Source organism: Pongo abelii, chromosome 5 (assembly GCF_028885655.2).
Source record: "Pongo abelii isolate AG06213 chromosome 5, NHGRI_mPonAbe1-v2.0_pri, whole genome shotgun sequence".
Taxonomy (NCBI): Eukaryota; Metazoa; Chordata; class Mammalia; order Primates; family Hominidae; genus Pongo; species Pongo abelii.
The window spans coordinates 62,530,873-62,556,784 of NC_071990.2; the positions used below are offsets into that span (position 1 = coordinate 62,530,873).

Here is a 25,912-nt window from a genome sequence, read left to right on the forward strand (position 1 = left end):
GATTCATGGATAAAGGGGTTAAAAAATCATGGGAGCAAAAATGATAAAACAATGAGGATGTCACAAATGATATTGAGGAGAATGCCAGCTGAAGGAACACCATATTAAAAATACTACCACGTAGCTTTATTTTATTTAGTTTCTGGTTACACAATGACACCAAAAGCTTTTAGTTTTGAGAACTACTCATGCCACAATTAAACCAAAACAGGTAAGTGACTAATGGCACAATTCAAGGGAAGGAGGGACCATGCAAGTCATACAAAAATTGTCATGAAGACTGAATTCAGGCAGTGGAGAAATATTGAAGAGTCTTCCACCAGAAAATGACATTATTTTAAAATTGTCACTAAGATTTTTGTGAAAAATAAATCAGAAAGAGAAAGACTGAATTCTGCAAAACCAGTCAGAAGGCTGTAGCAGAAATGTATACAATATTTATAATGGGAGCCTGGGAGATGGTAGTCTGGAAGACAGGAGTGGCAGTGGGGCTGAAGAAATGTAACTGGATTTGAGCTGGGTTTAGAGAAAAAAAATGGACAGGATTTAGTAATTGCAGAGTCAAAGCAAGAGTTAGACATGACACCCAATTCTGACTATATAACAAAGAGAATAAATTGATTGGAATAGGGATAAAAAAGTACCAGCAGAAATTCTAAGGAAAATAAAATTAATTGGGTTTGAATGTGTTGAGTTTGAGCCATCTTAGAAACATTCAGGTGGAGTTATCAACTAAGTTACTGAACATATAAATCTGGAGGTCAAGAAAAGTTATCTGCTTTTGGAAGAAGATACAAGTTTAGGAGTCATTAGCAAATACATGGATCGGAAAATCATGGCAGAAGACAAGATTAGTTGGGATTGGTATAGACTAACATAAGGGACCTAGGTCAAGATCTATGCATATGCCTTCTGCCTTGCATGCTGTCTTTAAGACCACTAAGATTTGGCTCTGGCCCCAACACTGTCCAAGACATAGTAAAGTATGTATGCATCATTTTATTCAACTTCATTGCTAAGCTATTGTTTCTGTAACTCATGAACACTATTTATATAATCAAAAACAATTCCCCCATATAGTTTTTCAAATGAACAGTAGAAGCTATTCCCATATCTGTTTTCCACAGTTTACAAAAATACAAGAGTTCACATAAGTCATTTACAAGAAGGGTGAAAATGGGGTAAAAATTTAAAAAGTGAGTGTTTCTGCATAATCTTTCCATTTTTGTGAAGATTGGAGTGTTCTGTCCTGCTGGTGTATTTTAGGGGAAAAATCCCATCATAATTTCAGAGTGCATAATGGGCTCATTCTTTTGCTCACACATGTGAAATAGGTTTGCAGCAATTTCTCTGTCTAGTTATACAACATATTGTTTGGCAGCCAAATTTTGTATGTTAATTTAAGGCATTTCCCCATACATTTTCCAGGGTGTAGTCAGAAAAAAATTCTTAATATACTAAAAAATAAAAGGATCTTAGCAATGCCATCAATCCAATTACACTTGATAGCTCAGGAACCGAACCACCGTGTGTAAAAAACTTTTAATAATTTCAAAGGATCTGTGACAAATATAAAAATAATAAACATGTGAGAAATGTTTCCCAAGTTCTACTAAAGTATGCACTTTTTAATGGATTTTGTACTACCTATTTTTTATTAACCAAAAACTTTTATGTTAATAGTCAATTTCAGAGAGAATTTTTGAAGACTACATTAAATCTTACAATATACTACCTATTTTTTATTAACCAAAAACTTTTATGTTAATAGTCAATTTCAGAGAGAATTTTTGAAGACTACATTAAATCTTACAATAAAGCATTTATTTGGCCAGTTCGGTAGACTTAATTGAACTAAAAGCAAGATGAAGTAATGGCATACATGATCATATGTTGGTAATTAAGTCAACCACAATATTAGTATAAAACTATAAAATAAAAACTGTTTTAAGACTGAAATAAAAACTACAATGGGGAATATTTTTCACATTTTGTTAGATTTCATTTGCTGATAAAGTCATAAAAATATGTTACTAGATTTTTTTATTTTTATTTTATTTTTTTACCATTTAGAGGTACTCTTCTAAAAAGTTAATTTTGTAGCTTTTTTTATTTTTATTTTTTTGAGACGGAGTCTCGCTCTGTCGCTCAGGCTGGAGTGCAGTGCAGTGGCGCGATCTCGGCTCACTGCAAGCTCTGCCTCCCGGGTTCACGCCATTCTCCTGCCTCAGCCTCCTGAGTAGCTGGGACTACAGGTGCCTGCCACCACACCCGGCTAATTTTTTTTTGTATTTTTAGTAGAGACGGGGTTTCACCGTGTTAGCCAGGAAGGTCTTGATCTCCTGAACTCGTGATCTGCCCGCCTCGGCCTCCCAAAGTGCTGGGATTACAGGCGTTGAGCCACTGCACCCGGCCAATTTTGTAGCTTTTTATGACAACATGAAATTAATACTTTTTCCATTAGGTTAAATATAATAAACAACTCTTAAAAGAAGAAAATAAGAATGAGGGCCAGGTGCGGTGGCTCATACCTGTAATCCCGACACTTTGGGAGGCCAAGGTGGGCACATCAAGAGGTCAAGTGATCGAGACCATCCTGGCCATCATGGTGAAACCCCGTCTCTACTAAAAATAAGTTGTCCCAGCTACTCGGGAGGCTGTGGCAGGAGAATCCCTTGAACCCAGGAGGCGGAGGTTGCAGTCAGTGAGCCAAGATAGCGCCACTGCACTGCAGACTGAGGAGAGAGAGAGACTCCTTTAAAAAAAAAAAAGAGGTAATTTAAGCCCAATATGGGTATAATTTAATGCATGTTTGTGAAGGTTCAATATTTGTTTCATAGTTCTGGAACTACTCAACATATATCCAACTAACTGAAATGTAGAACATTTTGCTCTCCTTTAGTTAGCACATGGAATTAGAATTAAACCAATTTTGGGAGTAATAAGCAACAGCATCAATTTTATCTCTGAGATGTGTCTTCAGACAGGAACACAGGAAATGTAGTATTGAAGTACGTACTCATTTATTTTAATTCCAAGTGGCATATAACTATGAGTCGGGGTCTAATACACAAAATACAATAATAATAGCATGTTTATATAATTTTTATCATTTCATTATTTAATATTATATGTAGATTATTCATTTTCCAATTTATGACATTTCACAAATATCAATCACCACTTCCAAACATTGAACAAAGAAGCAGCATAAAGAGAAATAATGTTTTAAAATTGTATTTAAAGGAATATGGCTAAAAATTCAGTTTGTAAATAAGCAATGCAGATATCAAAGTAAGATTGATGCATAGCTTCCCCCTTTTCTTCAATCTTGATGCATTTTCAAATGCCTATGTGAGTTTCAACAATTGAATTATATGTGCCTCGATCTTCTCTTCTGTACAGTATTTATTCCACAGATATTAAATGGATTTAATCAGGTAATAATATAAATCACAAAGAAAAGTGCTTGATACATAGTAAACAGTCAGCAAATCACAACTTTTATTACCTGTAATGTAATCATTATCTCCTTTCATCCATTTCATCCTTATTCTTATTAGTGTCTTCATCATTCTCTCATTCAGGAATGGCATTACAGAACTCTTAGATAAATAATTCCAACTATCTGTTTTATTACACACACACAGAATCTGGCACAGAGTAGGTGATCCCTCCAAAAAGACTGTCATTAAATGAAAAAACAGAAGAATCTAATATTTACTTGATGATTATACTTGTGTCAGCTTACACCATGTGCTGACACTATGCCAGGTATGTACATAAATGTTCATGCATTCCTGATGAAACCTCATGGCATGTCATATTCATTTTGAAGCTGAAAAACAGTTAAGATGAAGGTGTTTATGAAACTTCCCACCGGTCATAGTTAAACGATAGTGCAGCTGTGGGTGAAACTCAGGTCTATCTAGTTCAAAATTTTATTTTCCCATTATATTACATTATCTTTCCACAGATCTCATTGGCATCTCAAAAACTCTATATCTTAATATATTCTTACAGATTTCTTTCCAGAGAGAAACTTTACAGGCAAGGAAAGAGGCCAGACATAAAAATTACCATGTTACAAAAACATCCATATAAATCAAGGTTTCTCTTATTGAGAGAACTTGAGAGTAGGAAGATAAATCTTACCGTGATCTTACTTCTCTGTTCCTCTCAACACTACATTCTAAACAATACCTTCTCTCTCTTTGCTCCATGTTTTAAAAATAATGATCTATTTTTTTCATATTCTTGCTTTTTTTTTAAACCTTAGCCTCTAACTAATCAAAAACAATCTGACTTTAAGCTTCTATGCAAACTAATACAATCTCAAAGTTTCTCAATCCAGCCTACTGTGAAACAAAATTAGGAAAACTGTTCAAATGTACTATAGCACTTATTTAGACCAGTAATAGCATCTTTTTCACTTTCACATTTATTAGTTAAATGCCATGTGACCGTCATACAGATCCAAAAAATATATCTTTAATGATTTAATGAATTAATTGGAATTAATATTTAAAATGATGATGTGGAGGATGTGTAGGCTCGTTTATAAAAGGTCAAATAATGTTCAGTATGCTGCACTTAGTAAAAATGGATAGTTAAATAATGAAACCATAACATTCAGTAATGACTTCAAAGCGATTCCTGAGTTAACCTTTTAACTTCATTTTAACAAGAAAATTTGGTTAAGCAAAGTAACCGATTAGCTAGGCATTAGAGTTGAGTAAAATTTGCACTGTAATTGCTTTATTCTTATACTTTAACTCTCTCTGCCAAGATTAGAGTAGGATTGAGGCAACTGTCATCAATGAAAACAGCAATATTGAGCTTCTTTCAGAGTACTCATGATGTCACTGCTGCAACTGTGATAGGTCCCTGGAAATTCTGTAAGATGAGGAAAAGGGTTATCAGGTGATCCTTGTTCTGAATCCATTATACAGTGACTGTGCCTCCATAAGTGGGAGTATCTTAGAGAAGAGACTACATAATTAAAGTTGATCCCTAAATGAAAAGGGGGTTGGGACATCTACTCCTCACAAAGTTGAAAATCCACATATAACTTTCGACTCCCCTAAAACTTAAATACTAATAGCCTACTGTTGACCAGAAGACTTACTGATAACATAAAGTCAATTAACACATATTTTGTATGTTATATGTATTATATACTGTATTACTATAATAAAGTAAGCTAGATACACAAAATAAAATGCTATTAAGAAAATCATAATGAAGAGAAAATATATTTACTACTCCTTAAGTGGAAGTGAATCATCATAAAAGTCTTCATCCTCATTGTCTTCATATCAAGTAGGCTGAGGAAAAGGTTGAAGAGGTGGAGTTGATCTTGCAGTCTTAGGGGTGGCAGAGGTGAAAGAAAATCCATGCAAAAGTGGGCCCAGTAGTTCCTTCTATTGTTCAACTGTCATTTGTATTCTATATCCTTTCCTAAAGTATTTATTGACCACCTACTATGTGCTAGACATTGTTCTAAGTGAGTGGGATACACGAGTAATCAAGAAAGATGAACTTCCATTTTGCAACTTTACATTCTGACATGAAGAGACCATAATATAACAAACAAACAAGCCATTTTGCAACTTTACATTCTGATGTGAAGAGACCATAATAAAACAAACAAGCAAATTACAAACTATATTAAAAGATAATATATGCTATGGGAAAAAAGAAAAACTAGAAAAAGGTAAGGGGATTGTGAGTACTTGGGTAGCAACGGATGAAGGCTGCTATATTAAATACGTTGTCTAAGTTAGACCTCGTTAAGAAAGTGTTATCCAAAGAGTGGCTTTACATGAGGTAAGTCATTTTGTAAATATATGAGGGCCAAGTGTTAGGAATGCTAGCCAGCCAAGTTTGCTGCACAAAATGAATAAACAAGGCAACTTAGGAGATGGTAATGGGCAGTCAGTTCTTGTAGGTAACTGCAAACCCCTGTCTTTTACTTTGAGTAAAATGGAGGACCACTGGAACTTTTTGAGGTGTCACATGATCTGCATGACCTGTATGTTTAGAGATGACCACGGCTACTCTGTTAAGGATAGATTGTAAAGATACTTGTATAGGAGCAGAGAGCTGGGTTGAAAGAAGATGATGACCTAAGCCAGGTAATAGCCCAGTTGAGAGAAAATGATGACTTAGGCCAGCATAAAAGCCCAGTTGAGAGAAGGTGATGACTTAGGCCAGGGTAACAAGAGTTCTTTGTTCCAATTTTCAAAAAATTTGGGGGAAATATACATAAAATATTACTATATTTACCATTTTTAAGTAAACAGTGTAGTGGTATTAAACATACAACATAATGTTGTACAATCATCACTATCATCCATCTCCATAACTCTTTCTATCCCTGAAACTGAAACTCTATATCCACTGAACAATAACTCTACATTCATTCTGCTGCCAAGACCCTGGCGATTACCATTCTACGTTCTGTCTTTATGATTTTGACTACTTAAGCACCTCATATATAAGTGTAATCACACAGTATTTCTCCTTTTATGAATGGCATAATGTCCTCTTGGTTCATCCATGTTGCAGCATGTGCCAGGATTTCCTTTTTTTCACCTTCGATCTACTTGTGTCTTTGGATATAATGTGAGTCTCTTATAAATAGCATATATTTGAATCATTTTTAAAAATCTATTCTGTCAATCACTTTTGATTGGAGAGTTTAAACTGTTTATATTTAAAGTAATCACAGTTGGCCCTGCATATTCACAATTCCACATCTATTGATTCAGTAAACCATAAATTTAAAAGAATTGAAAAAATAAAATATAATAATATGATAAAATAACACAAATAATATCCAATACAGTATAACAATAATTTACATAGTATTAGATATTATAAATTATATACATGGTATAAGTTATTATGAGTAACCTAGAGATTATTTAAAGTATATGTGAGAATTGCATAGGTTGTATGCAAATACTAGGCCATTTTAAATAAGGAACTTGAGCATCCGAGAATTTTGGTATTTGCAGGGGGGGGTCCCAGAACAAATCCTCTGAAGATTTCAATGAAAAACTTTACTGATAAGGAGAAATTTACTTCTGTCATTTTGCTACTTGTTTTCTACATGTTTTATAGCATTTTTGTCCCTCATTTCTGGCATTATTATCTTCTTTTATATTTAGTTCATTTTTTTGTAGTGAAGTATTTAAATTCCTTTCACACTTCCTTTTGTATATATTCTATAGCTATTTTCTTTGTGACTACCATGGGCATTACATTTAATATCTCAAAATTATAACACTCTAATTTGAATTTATACCAATTTAATTTCAGTGACACACAAAACTTTGCACCTTTACAGCTTTATACCTGTTTCCATTGTTGATGTCACAAAATCACATCTTTATATATTATACGCCCCAAAACATAAACTAATAATTATTTAAGTATATTAATCTATTTAATTATATAGTAAAAAGTGAAGTTACAATTTTACCAGCTTTTAAACCATTTAAAAATGTATTAGTCTCTTAAATCTGTAGAAAATAAAAAAATGGAGCTACAAACCATTGTTAAGATAATACTAGCTTTTATAATTGCTCTTTATTTACCTTTATTAAGATCTTTATGTCTTCATCTGGCTTCAAGTTACTGTCTAGTGTCTTTGAATTTCACCCTGAAGGACCCCCTGAAGCATTTCTTGCAGGGAAGGTCTAGTGGCAATGAACTCTCTCTGAGCTTTTGTGTGTGTGGGAATGTGTCAATGTATTACTTTTAAAGAACATGCTAGATATAAGATTCTTGATTGACAATATTTTTGTTTTAGCACTTGAGATATATTTTCCCACTGCCTTCTGGTCTCTATAGTTTCTGATGAGAAATCTGCTGATAGTCTTATTAAGTATACCTGTGTGTAACAAGTTGCTTCTCTCTTGTTGCTTTCAAGATTCTCTTTGCCAGGGGATAATGGTTGGGAGATGGATAGCTACTACTGCACTAACAGTTGAAATCAATCAAAATTAATGGCAATTTACTACTCATGGCTTCCCCTGGAATTTGCAATACTTCAATAGGCTTCAGTAGTTACAGAATAGTTACATCAGACAGATTCTGCAACTGCAATTGTTGTCTAGGTAGGAAGACAGATTTCTGGTGCCTCCTACTTCATCATCTTCCCACAGTCCCTTCTCAAATTCATGGTATATTTTGAACATAAGACTACTAGGTTTATCTGGCATGTTGGATAGAATGTTCAGGAGAAAGAGAGGAGTGAAGGGAGTGTCCATGGTTTTTGACATGACCAAGTAAAAGGATCAGGTGCTGTCACCAGCTGAGACAGTGTAGATGACAGGTAGAGTAGAAATGGGGTAAGAAGAATACTGGTTAAATCTGAGATGTCTAGACATCCATATGTTGATGTCAAGTGGGCAGCTTCAAGTAAGTAAGTCTTGGAGAGAGGTCTTGGCTGGATCAGAAACTTATGTAAGGGCATGGCACATGTGATGTCACAAATGGAGAGTGAGTGTAGATAGAGAAGAGCACCATAGATAATCCCTAGGGAACTTCAATACTATTAAGTTGTGTGGAAGAGTAAAAACCAGCAAACTAGGCTGACAAATACAAGCAGTTTTGCAACAGGAGATAAAAATAGTCTTGTCCTGGAAGCCAGTGAAGACAATGATCAATAATAGTTAAAGACAGACTTTAATTCCTGTGATTTCTTTATTGCTGCAGAGGCAAAACCATCACCAGTGGAAACTTACAGGAATAAGGATCATATTTCAATGAGGAAATGGCAAAACTGAACAGCAATGTCTACTCAATATACTCAATATTAGATCCAACTGGTTTATGTGGTATTGAACTTTCTTTTCAATCCTAGAATTATTCGTATACAGACTGATGAGTAGCACAAATACTGTAGAAACGATTCCTAAATTGGGTAGAACATATGACCTATGAGACACACTCCCAACTAATGAGTAGTTTATTTCTGCCTCACTTAACACCAGAGGAGAAATACATCTGCTTTTCCATCTGTGGGCCTTTGAAATTTTAGCTGTCTGTGTCCACAATTATCTCAATGCCTCCTCAGATAAAAGAAAGTGAATTATACAATGGTTTAATGCAAAGAGGATCTTTGGTGCAGACAGACCCAGGTTCAAATGTTAACACGATCATTAATATATTGGGGGGCTTTAGGAAAGCCACTTACATATTTTTAAACCTTACTCTCTTCTTTAGAACACTCACAATGTACTTCAGAAAGGAAAATAGCAGTTCATTCTGCTTTTCTCAGTGTCTGATATATACAGGGTAGTCATAAAAATTATAATTCTCTTAAGTGTGAGGTCCCAGATTTAAGGACTATTTTACAATGTTTTAAAGTTAGTCATTCGTCTAAGCTTGAGTTTTAAACTATGCTCTTAATTTAAGCATCATATCTATTCATAAACCAGAAATAAAATGTGCATTGTTTTTTCATAAAGACAAAATTTGAATATGGTTTTTACATTCATAGTAGATTTTGATGGGTTTTGGAGTCATGTTTTGGGTTAAATTTTCTACTGCACGTTTTAAGATATGATATGCTTAAATTATAATAATGAACTATATGATGTAATGAGATAAAGGCAACAGGCTGTAAACTTACTAATGTTATTTTAGCAAGTCAGTTCCTATGAGAGTTTATATAAAATGGGAAGGATAGTACTATTAGAATTTTTGTGACAATCAAATGAGTCATATGTAAAAACTGTAAGGTATTTGGCATATAGACAACACATAATAATTCTTAGTTTTAATTATTTGTTCCTCCATTCTAGGAAAAAAAGCTTCTACATAGAACCAATTTTTCTACATTGATTGCTTTACATTAGCCCAAACTATTTTTAAAATGTCTTTATTATTAGGAAAATAACATTAATACTAACTAATTCAAACAGCACAAAAATGCCTGCAATAAAAAGGGAACCCCCTTTTATTTCAAATTATCTGTCTTACATTTATTTATATGTAAATGTATGCATGTGTATACACATGCATGTATACCTTTTATACTCAAGGGGAACAAACTCATTTGTTTCATGTAACAATATGTATTTTTACAAATATATAATTCTAACATAAATTGCTAGATATGCAACTGCTTTCAAAAGTCTGTGCCTTTGTGATATTAATTAATTTTGCAAAATTGCCCTCTAAGATACTTGAGTCTATACTCTCTGACCAAGAGATTATGAAGTGAAATTTTGCGCATGCCCTAAAATCATTATTGATTATAATCCAAACTTGTCAGTCTGATAAAGAACAGAAGCATCTCAAATTAATCATAACTTGTATTTTTCTAAGAAGTGAGGTTCACATTTTTTTGAAATTTACCTTACACTATACATTTGTGATAGGAACGTTAGCTTCTTGTTCAATTAGAAATATGAATTCTTCTGTATAGAAAGGCATGGATTTTCTGTCATGTGTTTCAAATATTCATATAAATTTAGAATTTTCTTTTTGATTTTAGTAATTGATTATCAACATGACTTTCCTTGTGCAGAAGTTTTAAATTTACGTTTTAAAATAATTTATTCATTTACTTATGGCTTCAGTAATTTCAATCATTTTTTTGGAAATCTTTCCCCCAATTAAACTTTATGAAATAAAATTGCCCATAACTCATTCTAGTACGTTTATTTATTTATTAATTTATTTATTTATTCATTGGCACTTAATTTTAATTAGACACAGAATTTATTTTGGTGTACGAGATAAGATAGGAATCTGGTCTTCCTTTTTTTTTTTCTCCAATTGTCTTACTGGTTATCTCTCTAACACTTATTTAATAAATTATTTATTCACATTACTGTTGATATATACTAATTACATGCGTCCATGTTTATTTAATAAGGAATAGAAACTTGGTTTTATTAAATGCATTTTCTGATCTAAAAATTAGTGAATTTGTTTAAATATTTTTAAAAACTAAATCAATCTTGCATTCCTGAAATGAACTACATTTGAGTGCCATTTACTATGCTGATAGATGTGTGCTACTGAAATACATTTGGTAATATTTTTGTAATATTTCTTATTATTGTAAAATAGACGTAGCATAAAATTTACCATTTTAACTATAATAAATATATATCATCGTCATTATTATTTTTAGAGACAGGATCTATATTACCTAGGTTGGACTTGAACTTCCGTGTTTAAGTGATCCCCCAGCCTTAGCCTACCCAGTAGCTGGGAAGTAGCTGCATGCCACTATACCTAGCCCATTTTAACTAATTTTAAGTGCACGAATACGTGGCATTAAGTACATTCACAACGTTATGCAACTGTCTATTTCTAGAAGTTTTCATCATTCCAAACAAAAACTCTGTACCCATTAATGAATAATTTCTTTCCTTCCTCCCCACAATCCCCTGTAACCTCTATTCCACTTTCTGTCTCTGTAAATTTGCCTGTTCTAGGAACCTCATGAAAGTAGAATCATATATTTGTTCTTTTTGACTGGTTTATTTTATTCAGCATAATGTGTTTGATGTTCATCTATGTTGTAGAATGTAATAGAATTTCATTACTCTTTAAGGCTGAATAACATTCCATTATATGTGTATACCACATTTTATTTATCTACTAATTTGTTGAGGATATTTGGGCTGTTTTTATCTTTTGGCTATTGTGAATAATACTTCTATGAACACTAGTGCTCAACACTTGGTAATATTTTACAGTTTTCCAATTGGTATTCACAAGTGAGCTTGTTCTACAGTTTTATTTTTTGTGACATCCTTGTGAAACCCATATATTTTTAAGAAGGTTCTTTATAAAATAGCATAAATCTAAAATTGTGTATTACATAAATTTATGTTCACAATGGTTTACCTTAAAAATGAAAATAAAAGTTTCTCCTAATTTCTCTACATGGATCTAAATGTCTTTCAACAAGTTGGTTGCAGTCAGGTCCTAACTTAACAAAAGCATTAATAATCCCTTATCTACATGTTTCTGGGTAAAAAGCATTAATTTTTACTTCCTTATTGCTCATAGAAAGTTTTATTTTTCTCCGAATCCCCCAAAATACAGTATTTAAGTTGATATCAAATTCACTTGCTTCTACTTTTCAAAATCAATAATAAAATGGAAATCCATTCCATTGATAATGCAATGTCTCTTGATTATAATGGTGATATTTCTTTTCTGATCTCTTAAACATCTGTCTACATAAAAAGCCACTCCTACTGCAACAACAAAAGAAATAGGAGAAGATCCATCTGTGCGCTAATGAGTGCAGAGAAGCTTACTGAAGGCTCACTGAGTTAAACAAACAAACAAATGAACAAACAAGCAAATGAAGAATGGCAGGACTATAGAGAGGGGCATGAGATGAAAGATTTTTTGGCTGTCACAGAGCCCTAAAGAAAGAATACGGGATTGGACATTTTTCAAAAAGCACCTGCATTTTAATGGTCCTTTTGAAGCAGTCTTCAGTTTTCCAGTTGAGGGTAAATGTGAAAATAAGAAGCAACCCTCCCAAATAAGGTAGAAAATATTGGCCTGAGGTATAAGAAGGAAAGGACTAGGGGTTTTGTTGCAGAATGAAAACAACTAGTTAAAACAGGCTGAATATTCACTAGACGTAGAAAAGAAGGAGAGACTGGTATGATTTCAGGAAAATCAAGGACATATTCGTAAGGGGTCATAAAAAATGATGTGAGTAGAAGCACAACTAATTCAGAATTAGAAATGCATGACTCAATGTGGGATGAAAACATAAAAATTAAAAAAATACAAAATGGAAAAATAATATTTGAAGTACAAGGGATAGGCATTAATTAAAAGGATGGGTAATCAGAAAAGACAAATTCTAGACATAATACCACTGAAAATTTCTAAATTTTTCTAGAAAACAGGATTATTTCACATGCCATTCTATTGGAGAGAATATGGTCTACAGCAATTTGAAATTTTTTTCCTCATAAAAATGTGAATCAGTTTCATATCATTTTCTCAATTAAAATTTAAATTCACAAACAAGGAGTTGGGAAACTGATATGAATGAAACTGAAATCACAAAGCCCATCAAATCCTCTCTTCCATTTACTTTAGAAAAATAAAAAGCAATGCTGTGCAGTGGTCCGTGGTAAAGATAAAACAGGTTTAAGCTGTAAGCTACAGAGTGGCTTCTGAAAAACCATATTGCTTACAAAAATAGACGTGTTTCCAAGATTATAAATGGTTATATTTGGCTTTGAGTCGTAGTTTCCATAGGAGTCGTAGTTTCCACATTTAGGAACTATTCTTAAATGATCTGATAACTACTTTAAAAGCCAGAAAAATCACACTCATCAAGTACTTGGACTTGGGTATTTCATCTTTTGATGTATAAAGAAGGAAATTCACACTCTGTGGGAAGACATGGCAAGTTGCAACCAAGGATGAGACTTCTTCCAACCAGGCACAGAAGGCTGCCCCTTTTTCTGGGACTGAACAGAATACGAAGAAGTATAGAGCAAGTGAGATGGTTTTAAACACATTTTGGAACTTCAATTTTCTGCATTAACCTACATAAGAAATTTATCTGAAAACCAGCACGGGGGAATGTGGCTGCGTTTGATCTTAAAAAAGGCCAAATTTGGGGCAGATTTACACTCCTGGCAATATATTGCTTTAAAAAGTTGGCAGTAACTCAAGTCAAGAAATATAAAGTGGGCCTTGGGGCAAATTTAATTGAAGAAAAGGTCTGATGTATTTCACAGAATTCTAAAAGTACATCAAAGAGATACTTTTAAAGGCATTGAGAGGCTGAATTGCCTAGGTGAACAAACAGGTACACCAGCAAGCAACAAGTAGATACCCTCTTACAAGAGGAAGCCGCACATTCCAGTCCTCTAATAGTCTCTCAGTTTACCCAGACACGTGCCAAGCATTCCTTTTGCATGTCTAGCAGTAATAAAATATAGCACAGCTTGTGCCATTTAGGTATATCTTGGTTTATTAGATCCTACAAGGCACCTGTTTGTTGTGGCACAAGAAAATATGGAATTTTAATCATTTCTCCAAGGATAATAATTGTCTTCATTAATATCAAATTTATACCCTAAGCTATGTTTTTATTCTTTTTGTATCTGTAACAGCTTTGCATTTTACCACTAACTCATGATGTAATTGTATTGAAGACATTTAAAACTGCAATTAAACTCAATACACATAGTTCCTATGCTACAAACAACTTACTATAAGAAGCCAGTACAATGTTTACACATGTACAGACAAAAACAGTGAGCTATGATCACTGAATGCCTGAAAGAGATTGTATTATGATGCTGACTGTAATATGCACTATAGGTGGAGATGTTAAAATGTGAAAGAAATGGTATATTCAACAATGAAACATAGTATGTGTGGAGGAGAAATGGCTAATGTTAAGAATAGTGTTTGTTCTCCAATCATATATATATATGTGTATACATGAATATAAATATATATACATTTATATTTCTATATAATATATATTTGTGTGTATATATACATATATACACTATATATGTATGTGTATGTATACATATATACACATATATATGTATGTGTATATATGTACATATACACATATATGTATGTGTGTATATGTACATATACACATATACATATATGTATGTGTATATATACATATACACATACATATATGTATGTGTATATATACATATACACATACATATGTATGTGTATATATACATATACACACATACATATGTATGTGTATATGTACATATATACACATACATATATATATGTATGTGTATATATATTTCTTTTTAACTGCTCCTTGCAAAGCTGGGCTAACTCATAGGCAGTGCACCTAGAACCAGCCTCCAGAGTCTTTTACATGAATGTCTTAGGAATATGGAGGAACATATTGACAAACGTTGCCTTTGTAGAGGCTTAACTATCAAGAAATAATTGGGAATTGGGTCAAAATGGTGGACTAGAAGCAAGAAGCTCATGTGTACTGCTCTCACGGAGAGGAGAGAAAAGGGCTAGTAAACACTGACCCAACGAGCTGATCACTTAAGAAATCGCTTTGGGATCCATCAAGGCAGGAAGAGCACACAGCAGAGAAGAACAAAGCTGGGCAGTAGCCCGTATGGAATCAATGTGTAGACAGGAGAAGCTCTCCATATGGGAAAGGGTAAGTGACTAGGAGTCCCATGGGAGATTCACACTCTCTTGACAGGGACCTGTGCAAGACTGGGGATGCGAAAATGCCCCGGCCCCACTGCATTACACCACACACTTCTAAACTGAGGCAGAGAGCTACAAGTAGTTTTGGCAAAGGTAAGTCTCAAGTCCACAGAGGCCTCTGAAGCCTTGGACCCTGGAACAGACTAGCACCAGTGCCATAGCCCTGACGGAAGCCACAGTTGCAATGTGTGGGAGCAGTAAGATTGATCCATCCACCCTCACCAGACAAAGCTTGAGGCCAACTTCTGGCTCAGTGGTCCCTCTTCTGCTTGAACTCAGCTGGCAGGTGCAGCCTTCTTACAGTCTTAGAAAATACCCAGATAGCAGGGCAGGTGACTTCCCCTACCCTGAACACTGGTAGCAATGTGTGCCACGCCTGCTAGATCTTTTAGCCCACTGTCTTACTTCTGTCCAAAATCTGTGGGAAGGCACAATCATGTGTTCCCTGGGGAAGCACCCAGACAGTTATCTGACCCCACCCACTCCCACAGCACCTAGCTGAGTGGGACCTGCCACCTTGGTTGGTGACTAAGCAGGGAGGAGCCTTCACTGAAAGAAGTGAGACACCTGTGTTCACAGGCTGGTGGAGGATCAGGGCATGTCTCCCTCCACAGGGCCAACTACAGCCTGTCTGTGGACCACTGCCGCTACCTGAGAAAGCCGCATGGACCAAAACATCCAGCAAAAGAAAGGCAGAGATGGAGCTTGATTGAAGGGGGCTCCTCCAAGGCCTGGGAGCAGACTGCATGAGTGGGCCATCCCTCTCCAGAGCATCACAGAGAACTACTGCCAACTGTGCCAAAAAACAGAAGAGCCACGTGGCAGAGTAAGAGCCTATCTGCTGGCTAACACTGTTAAGTGCCACCTACTGGATTGTGGCCAAAAAATACAGGACTGAAATATTTTGGCAGGATATCCCAGCCAACACATGTGCACCCTGCTATACCACCATGGCTGCTGGCACATGAGAACAACCATGGACCCTACTGCCACCACCCTACTGCCACCACCCTGACGAAGTACTTTGGCTGGCACTCCCCATCAAACAGTTGTGGCCACAAACCAGGATCACATTAGCCTCCCCAGCACAGGAGGTTCCTAACCTCAAGGGGCCAGAGAACAAAGATGGGGACCTGGTACCACTCAAGGTAAGAGCATGTAGCCCAGGAGTGCAGAACTGAGCCATGGCCCCCTGAAATATTCCAGAATCAAAGCCAGTTGACTGAACCCGCCTTATACCAAAGTCAAAATGCCAAGGGCATCAACGAAGATAAATGCAAAAAAAATCCCAACCAAAGGACAGTGACTTCAAATATTAAAGGACCATTGACCCACACAGAGAGAAAGAACCAGTGTAAGAACCCTGGCAACTCAAAAAACCAGAGTGTCTTCCTACCTCCAAACAACTTAATTAGTTCCCCAACAATGGTTCTTAACCAGGCTGAACTGGGTGAATTGGCAGATATAGAATTCAGGGTATGGATAGGAATGAAGATCATAGAGATTCAGGAGAAAGACAAAATCCAATCCAAGCAATCTAAGGAATACAATAAACCAATACAGAGAATAAAAGATGAAGTGGCCATTTAAAGAAAGAACCAAGTAATCTGACAGAGCTGAAAAATGGACTACAAGAATTTAATAATACAGGAGTTGGAGCCAAGATGGTTGAATAGGAACAGCTCCAGTCTACAGCTCCCAGCGTGAGCGACGCAGAAGACAGGGGATTTCTGCATTTCCATCTGAGGTACCGTGTTCATCTCACCAGGGAGTGCCAGACGGTGGGCGCAGGTCAGTGGGTGAGTACACCGTGCACCAGCCTAAGCAGGGGCGAGGCATTGCCTTACTCGGGAAGCACAAGGGGTCAGGGAGTTCCCTTTCCAGGGGTGACAGATGGCACCTGGAAAATCGGGCCACTCCCACCCGAATACTGTGCTTTTCCGACGGGCTTAGGAAACGGTGCCCCAGGAGATTATAGCCCGCACCTGGCTCAGAGGGTCCTACGCCCACAGAGTCTTGCTGATTGCTAGCACAGCAGTCTGAGATCAAACAGCAAGTAGGCAGCGAGGCTGGGGGAGGGGGGCCCGCCATTGCCCAGGCTCCCTTAGGTAAACAAAGCAGGTGGGAAGCTTGAACTGGGTGGAGCCCACCACAGCTCAAGGAGGCCTGCCTGCCTCTGTAGGCTCCAACTCTGGGGGCAGGGCACAAACAAAAAGACAGCAGTAACCTCTGCAGACTTAAATGTCCCTGTCTGACAACTTTGAGGAGAGCAGTGGTTCTCCCAGCACGCAGCTGGAGATCTGAGAACGGGCAGACTGCCTCCTCAAGTGGGTCCCTGACCCCTGACCCCCGAGCAGCCTAACTGGGAGGCACCCCCCAGCAGGGGCAGACTGACACCTCACACGGCTGGCCAGGTACTCCAACAGACATGCAGCTGAGGGTCCTGTCTGTTAGAAGGAAAACTAACAGAAAGGACATCCACACCAAAAACCCATCTGTACATTACCATCATCAAAGACCAAAAGTAGATAAAACCACAAAGATGGGGAAAAAACAGAGCAGAAAAACTGGAAACTCTAAAAGGCAGAGTACCTCTCCTCCTCCAAAGGAACGCAGTTCCTCACCAGCAACGGAACAAAGCTGGACGGAGAATGACTTTGACGAGCTGAGAGAAGAAGGCTTCAGACGATCAAATTACTCCGAGCTACGGGAGGATATTCAAACCAAAGGCAAAGAAGTTGAAAACTTTGAAAAAAATTTAGAAGAATGTATAACTAGAATAACCAATACAGAGAAGTGCTTAAAGGAGCTGATGGAGCTGAAAACCAAGGCTCGAGAACTACGTGAAGAATGCAGAAGCCTCTGGAGCCGATGCGATCAAATGGAAGAAAGGGTATCAGCCCTGGAAGATGAAATGAATGAAATGAAGTGAGAAGGGAAGTTTAGAGAAAAAAGAATAAAAAGAAACGAGCAAAGCCTCCAAGAAATGTGGGACTATGTGAAAAGACCAAATCTACGTCTGATTGGTGTACCTGAAAGTGACGGGGAGAATGGAACCAAGTTGGAAAACACTCTGCAGGATATTATCCAGGAGAACTTCCCCAATCTAGCAAGGCAGGCCAACATTCAGATTCAGGAAATACAGAGAAAACCACAAAGATACTCCTCGAGAAGAGCAACTCCAAGAAACATAATTGTCAGATTGACCAAAGTTGAAATGAAGGAAAAATGGTAAGGGCAGCCAGAGAGAAAGGTTGGGTTACCCACAAAGGGAAGCCCATCAGACTAACAGCTGATCTCTCAGCAGAAACCCTACAAGCCAGAAGAGAGTGGGGGCCAATATTCAACATTCTTAAAGAAAAGAATATTCAACCCAGAATTTCATATCCAGCCAAACTAAGCTTCATAAGTGAAGGAGAAACAAAATACTTTACAGACAAGCAAATGCTGAGAGATTTTGTCACCACCAGGCCTGCCCTAAAAGAGCTCCTGAAGGAAGCGCTAAACATGGAAAGGCACAACTGGTACCAGCCACTCCAAAATCATGCCAAAATGTAAAGACCATCGAGACTAGGAAGAGACTGCATCAACTAACGAGCAAAATAACCAGCTAACATCATAATGACAGGATCAAATTCACACATAACAATATTAACTTAAATGTAAATGGACTAAATGCTCCGATTAAAAGACACAGACTGGCAAATTGGATAAAGAGTCAAGACCCATCACTGTGCTGTATTCAGGAAACCCATCTCACGTGCAGAGACACACATAGGCTCAAAATAAAAGGATGGAGGAAGATCTACCAAGCAAATGGAAAACAAAAAAAAGGCAGGGGTTGCAATCCTAGTCTCTGATAAAACAGACTTTTAACCAACAAAGATCAAAAGAGACAAAGAGGGCCATTACATAATGGTAAAGGGATTAATTCAAAAAGAAGAGCTAACTATCCTAAATATATATGCACCCAATACAGGAGCACCCAGATTCATAAAGCAAGTCCTGAGTGACCTACAAAGAGACTTAGACTCCCACACATTAATAATGGGAGACTTTAACACCCCACTGTCAACATTAGAAAGATCAACGAGACAGAAAGTCAAAAAGGATACCCAGGAATTGAACTCAGCTCTGCACCAAGCGGACCTAATAGACATCTACAGAACTCTCCACCCCAAATCAACAGAATATACATTCTTTTCAGCACCACACCACACCTATTCCAAAATTGACCACATACTTGGAAGTAAAGCTCTCCTCAATAAATGTAAAACAACAAAAATTATAACAAACTATCTCTCAGATCACAGTGCAATCAAGCTAGAACTCAGGATCAAGAATCTGACTCAAAACCGCTCAACTACATGGAAACTGAACAACCTGCTCCTGATTGACTACTGGGTAAATAACGAAATGAAGGCAAAAATAAAGATGTTCTTTGAAACCAACGAGAACCAAGACACAACATACCAGAATCTCTGGGAAGCATTCAAAGCAGTGTGTAGAGGGAAACTTATAGTACTAAATGCCCACAAGAGAAAGCAGGAAAGATCCAAAATTGACACCCTATCATCACAATTACAAGAACTAGACAAGCAAGAGCAAACACATTGAAAAGCTAGCAGAAGGCAAGAAATAACTAAAATCAGAGCAGAACTGAAGGAAATAGAGACACAAAAACCCCTTCAAAAAATTAATGAATCCAGGAGCTGGTTTTTTGAAAGGATCAACAAAATTGATAGACCGCTAGCAAGATTAATAAAGAAAAAAAGAGAGAAGAATCAAATAGATGCAATAAAAAATGATAAAGGGGATATCACCACCGATCCCACAGAAATACAAACTACCATCAGAGAATACTACAAACACCTCTACACAAATAAACTAGAAAATCTAGAAGAAATGGATAAATTCCTCAACACATACACCCTCCCAAGACTAAACCAGGAAGAAGTTGAATCTCTGAATAGACCAATAACAGGAGCTGAAATTGTGGCAATAATGAATAGCTTACCAACCAAAAAAAGTCCAGGAACAGATGGGTTCACAGCCAAATTCTCCCAGAGGTACAAGGAGGAGCTGGTACCATTCCTTCTGAAACTATTCCAATCAATAGAAAATGAGGGAATCCTCCCTAACTCATTTTATGAGGCCAGCATCATCCTGATACCAAAGCCTGGCAGAGACACAACAAAAAAAGAGAATTTTAGACCAATATCCCTGATGAACATTGATGCAAAAATCCTCAATAAAATACTGGCAAATAGAATACAGCAGCACATCAAAAAGCTTACCCACCACGATTAAGTGGGCTTCATCCCTGGGATGCAAGGCTGGTTCAATATACGCAAATCAATAAATGTAATCCAGCACATAAACAGAACCAAAGACAAAAACCACATGATTATCTCAATAGATGCAGAAAAGGCCTTTGACAAAATTCAACAACCCTTCATGCTAAAAACTCTCAATAAATTAGGTATTGATGGGACGTATCTCAAAATAATAAGAGCTATTTATGACAAACCCACAGCCAATATCATACTGAATGGGCAAAAACTGGAAGCATTCCCTTTGAAAACTGGCACAAGACAGGGATGCCCTCTCTCACCACTTCTATTCAACATAGTGTTGGAAGTTCCGGCCAGGGCAATTAGGCAGGAGAAGGAAATAAAGGGTATTCAATTAGGAAAAGAGGAAGTCAAATTGTCCTTGTTTGCAGATGACATGATTGTATATCTAGAAAACCCCATTGTCTCAGCCCAAAATCTCCTTAAGCTGATAAGCAACTTCAGCAAAGTCTCAGGATACAAAATCAATGTACAAAAATCACAAGCATTCTTATACATCAATAACAGACAAACAGAGAGCCAAATCATGAGTGAACTCCCATTCACAATTGCTTCAAAGAGAATAAAATACCTAGGAATCCAACTTACAAGGGATGTGAAGGACCTCTTCTAGGAGAACAACAAACCACTGCTCAATGAAATAAAAGAGGATACAAACAAATGGAAGAACATTCCATGCTCATGGGTAGGAAGAATCAATATCGTGAAAATGGCCATCCTTCCCAAGGTAATTTACAGATTCAATGCCATCCCCATCAAGCTACCAATGACTTTCTTCACAGAATTGGAAAAAACTACTTTACAGTTCATATGGAACCAAAAAAGAGCCCGCATCGCCAAGTCAATCCTAAGCCAAAAGAACAAAGCTGGAGGCATCATGCTACCTGACTTCAAACTATACTACAAGGCTACAGTAACCAAAACAGCATGGTACTGGTACCAAAACAGAGATATAGATCAATGGAACAGAACAGAGCCCTCAGAAATAATGCCACATATCTACAACGATCTGATCTTTGACAAACCTGACAAAAACAAGAAATGGGGAAAAGATTCCCTATTTAATAAATGGTGCTGGGAAAACTGGCTAGCCATATGGAGAAAGCTGAAACTGGATCCCTTCCTTACACCTTATACAAAAATCAACTCAAGATGGATTAAAGACTTAAATGTTAGACCTAAAACCATAAAAACCCTAGAAGAAAACCTAGGCATTACCATTCAGGACATAGGCATGGGCAAGGACTTCATGTTTAAAACACCAAAAGCAATGGCAACAAAAGCCAAAATTGACAAATGGGATCTAATTAAACTAAAGAGCTTCTGCACATCAAAAGAAACTACCATCAGAGTGAACAAGCAACCTACAAAATGGGAGAAAATTTTCGCAACCTACTCATCTGACAAAGGGCTAATATCCAGAATCTACAATGAACTCCAACAAATTTACAAGAAAAAAACAACCCCATCAAAAAGTGGGCGAAGGACATGAACAGACACTTCTCAAAAGAAGACATTTATGCAGCCAAAAAACACATGAAAAAATGCTCACCATCACTGGCCATCAGAGAAATGCAAATCAAAACCACAATGAGATACCATCTCACACCAGTTAGAATGGCAATGATTAAAAAGTCAAGAAACAACAGGTGCTGGAGAGGATGTGGAGAAATAGGAACACTTTTACACTGTTGGTGGGACTGTAAACTAGTTCAACCCTTGTAGAAGTCAGTGTGGCGATTCCTCAGGGATCTAGAACTAGAAATTCCATTCGACCCAGCCATCCCATTACTGGGTATATACCCAAAGGACTATAAATCATGCTGCTATAAAGACACATGCACACGTATGTTTATGGCAGTATTATTCACAATAGCAAAGACTTGGAACCAACCCAAATGTCCAACAATGATAGACTGGATTAAGAAAATGTGGCACATATACACCATGGAGTACTATGCAGCCATAAAAAATGATGAGTTCATGTCCTTTGTAGGGACATGGATGAAATTGGAAATCATCATTCTCAGTAAACTATCACAAGAACAAAAAACCAAACACCACATATTCTCACTCATAGGTGGGAACTGAACAATGAGAACACATGGACACAGGAAGGGGAACATCACACTTCGAGGACTGTTGTGGGGTGGGGGGAGAGGGGAGGGATAGCATTGGGAGATATACCTAATGCTAGATGACGAGTTAGTGGGTGCAGCGCACCAGCATGGCACATGTATACATATGTAACTTACTTGCACATTGTGCACATGTACCATAAAACCTAAAGTATAATAATAATAATAATAATAAAAAAATTTAATAATACAATCACAAGTATTAACAACAGAATAGATCAAGCTGAGGAAAGAATCTTAGAGCTCAAACACTGGTTGTCCAAATCCACTCAGTCAGACAAAAATAAAGAAAAAAGAATAAACAAATATGAACAAAACCTCTTATAATATGGGATTATGTAAACAGATCAAAACTACAACTCACTGGCATCCCTGAAAGAGAGAGAGAAAGCAAGCAACTTGGAAAATGTATTTGAGGATATTGCCCACAACAATGTCCCCAACCTTGCGAGAGGCCAATATCCAAATTCAGGAAATGTAGAGAACCATTGTAAGATACTATAGAAGATGATCATCCCCAAGACACATAGTCATCAGATTTTCAGTCAAAATAAAATAAAAGATATTAAAGGCAGCTAGAGAGACGGGGCAGGCCACCTACAGAGGAAACCCAATCTGGCTAACAACAGTCCTATCAGCAGTAACCCTGTAAGCCAGAAGAGATTGAGGGCCTATATTCATCATTCCTAAAGAAAATAAACTACAACCAATAATTTCATATCCTACCAAAATGAGCTTCATAAGCAAAGGAGAAATAAGATTCTTTTGAGACAAGCAAATGCTAAGGAAATTCATTAATACCAGACCTGCCTTACAAGAGGACCTTAATAGAACACTAAATATGGAAACAAACGACCATTATGCACCACCACAAAAACACACTTAAGTACATAGACCATTTACACTATCAAGCAACTACACAATCAAGTCTGCATAATAACTACCTAATAACATGATGACAGGATCAAATCACACATATCCAAACTAACCTTGAATATAAATGGGTGAAATGCCCCAACTAAAAGGCACAGAATGGCAGATTGGATAAAAAAGCAAGACCCAACTGTATGTTCCTTGAAGAGACCCATCTCACATGCAATGACATCCATGGGCTCAAAGTAATGGGATGGAGAAAAATCTACCAAGCAAATGGAAAACAAACAAACAAACCAAAAATCAGGGGTTGCTACTCTAATTTCAGACAAACAAACTTTAAGCAAACAAAAATCAAAAGAGAAAAAGAAGTACATTATATAATAGAAAGGTTCAATTCAACAAGAAGACTTAATTATCCTAAGCATATATGCATGCAACATAGGAGTACCCAGATTAATAAAGCAAATTCTTAGAGGCCTACAAAGAAACCTAGATAACCACACAACAATAGCGGGAGACTTCAACACACCACTGACAGTACTAGACAGATCACTGTGGCAGAAAACTAACAAAGATATTCAGAACCTGAACTCAACACTGGCTAAATGAACCTAACAGACATCTAAAGAACTCTCTACCCCAAAATTTCAAAATATATATTTCTCTCTGCACATGGCACTTTAAAATCGACCACACAATTGGCCATAAAACAATCCCCAGCAAACTGAAAAAAAAAAACAACAAAAAACTGGAATCATACCAAGCATGCTCTTGGACCACAGTACAATAAAAATACATATCAATGCTAAGAAGGTTGCTCAAAACCACAGAATTACGTGGAAATTAACCTGCTCCTGAATGACTTTTGAGTGAACAATGAAATTAAGGCAGAAATCAAGAATTTCTTTGAAACTACTGAGAACAAAGATGTAACACAAGAATCACTGGAACATAACTAAAGCCTTATTAATAAGAAAGTTTATAGTGCAAAATGCCCATATCACATAACGAGGAAGATCTCAAATTAGCAACCTAACATGACACCTAGAGGAAGTAGAGAAACAAGAGCAAACCAACATCAAAGCTAGCAGAAGACAAGAAATAAACAAAACCAGGCCTGAACTGAAGGAAGGTGTAATATGAAAAAAACACAAATGTTCATGTCCAGGAGTTGGTTCGCTGAAAGAGTAAATAAAATAAACCACTAGCTAGACTAATAAAGAAAAAAAAAAAGGATGATCCAAGTAAACATAAAGAAATAACAAAGGGGACGTTACCACTTTAGGGATCCCACAGAAATACAGAAACCTTCAGAGACTATTAAAAACACCTCTATACACACATGCTAGAAAACTTGGAAGAAACTGGTAAATTCCTGCACACATACAACCTCCCAAGATAGAACAAGGGAGAGACTGAATCCCTGAACAGACCAATAATGAGTTCCAAAATTGAATCAGTAATAAACAGACTACCAACCAGAAAAAGACCAGGACCAGTTGGATTCACAGCCAGATTTTACTAGATGTGTAAAGAAGAGCTGGTCCCATTCCTACTGAAACTATTCCAAACTCTAACTCATTCTATGAGTCCAGCATCATCCTGATACCAAAACCTGGAAGAGACACAAAGAAAAATATTAAAACTTCAGGCCAATATCCTTGATGAACATAGATGCAACAGTCCTCATCAAAATACTAGCAAACCAAATCCAGCAGCAGATTAAAAAGGTAATATTCCACAATCAAGCAGGCTTTATCCCTGAGAAGCAAGGTTGGCTTAACATATGCAAATCAATAAATGTGATTATTCACATAAATTAAGCTAAAATCAAAAACCATATGATCATTTAAATAGACACACAAAATTATTTCAACAAAATTCAACATCCCTTCATGTTAAAAACCCTGAACAAACTAAGCATTGAGGGAACATACTTCAAAATAATAAGAGCCATCCATGAAAAACCCACAGCCAACATACTGAATGGGCAAAAGTTGGAAGCACTCACCTTCAAAACCAGAACAGACAATGATGCCCTCTCTCACTACTCATATTCAACATAATACTGGAAACCCTGGCCAGAGAAATCAGGCAGGAAGAAGAAATAAAAGACATGCAAACAGAAAGGGAGAAAGCCAAACTATCCTTATTTTCAGATGATATGATATTGTACCTATAAAGCCCCATAGTCTCTTCTCAAAAGCTCCTAGATCTGATAAGGAACTTCAGCTAAGTTTCAGTATACAAAATCAATGTACAAAAATCAGTAGTAGCATTTCTATACACCAACATCAAAGCAGAGAA

At 36.7% G+C, this 25,912-nt stretch overlaps 1 protein-coding gene across 11 annotated transcripts in view; it reads right to left on the reverse strand.

Annotated features, from left to right (window-relative positions):
• The window catches only part of KHDRBS2 (KH RNA binding domain containing, signal transduction associated 2), a 651,287-nt gene that overhangs the window by 501,959 nt on the left and 123,416 nt on the right, over nucleotides 1-25,912 (reverse strand). The gene's annotated exons all lie outside the window — the stretch shown is intronic.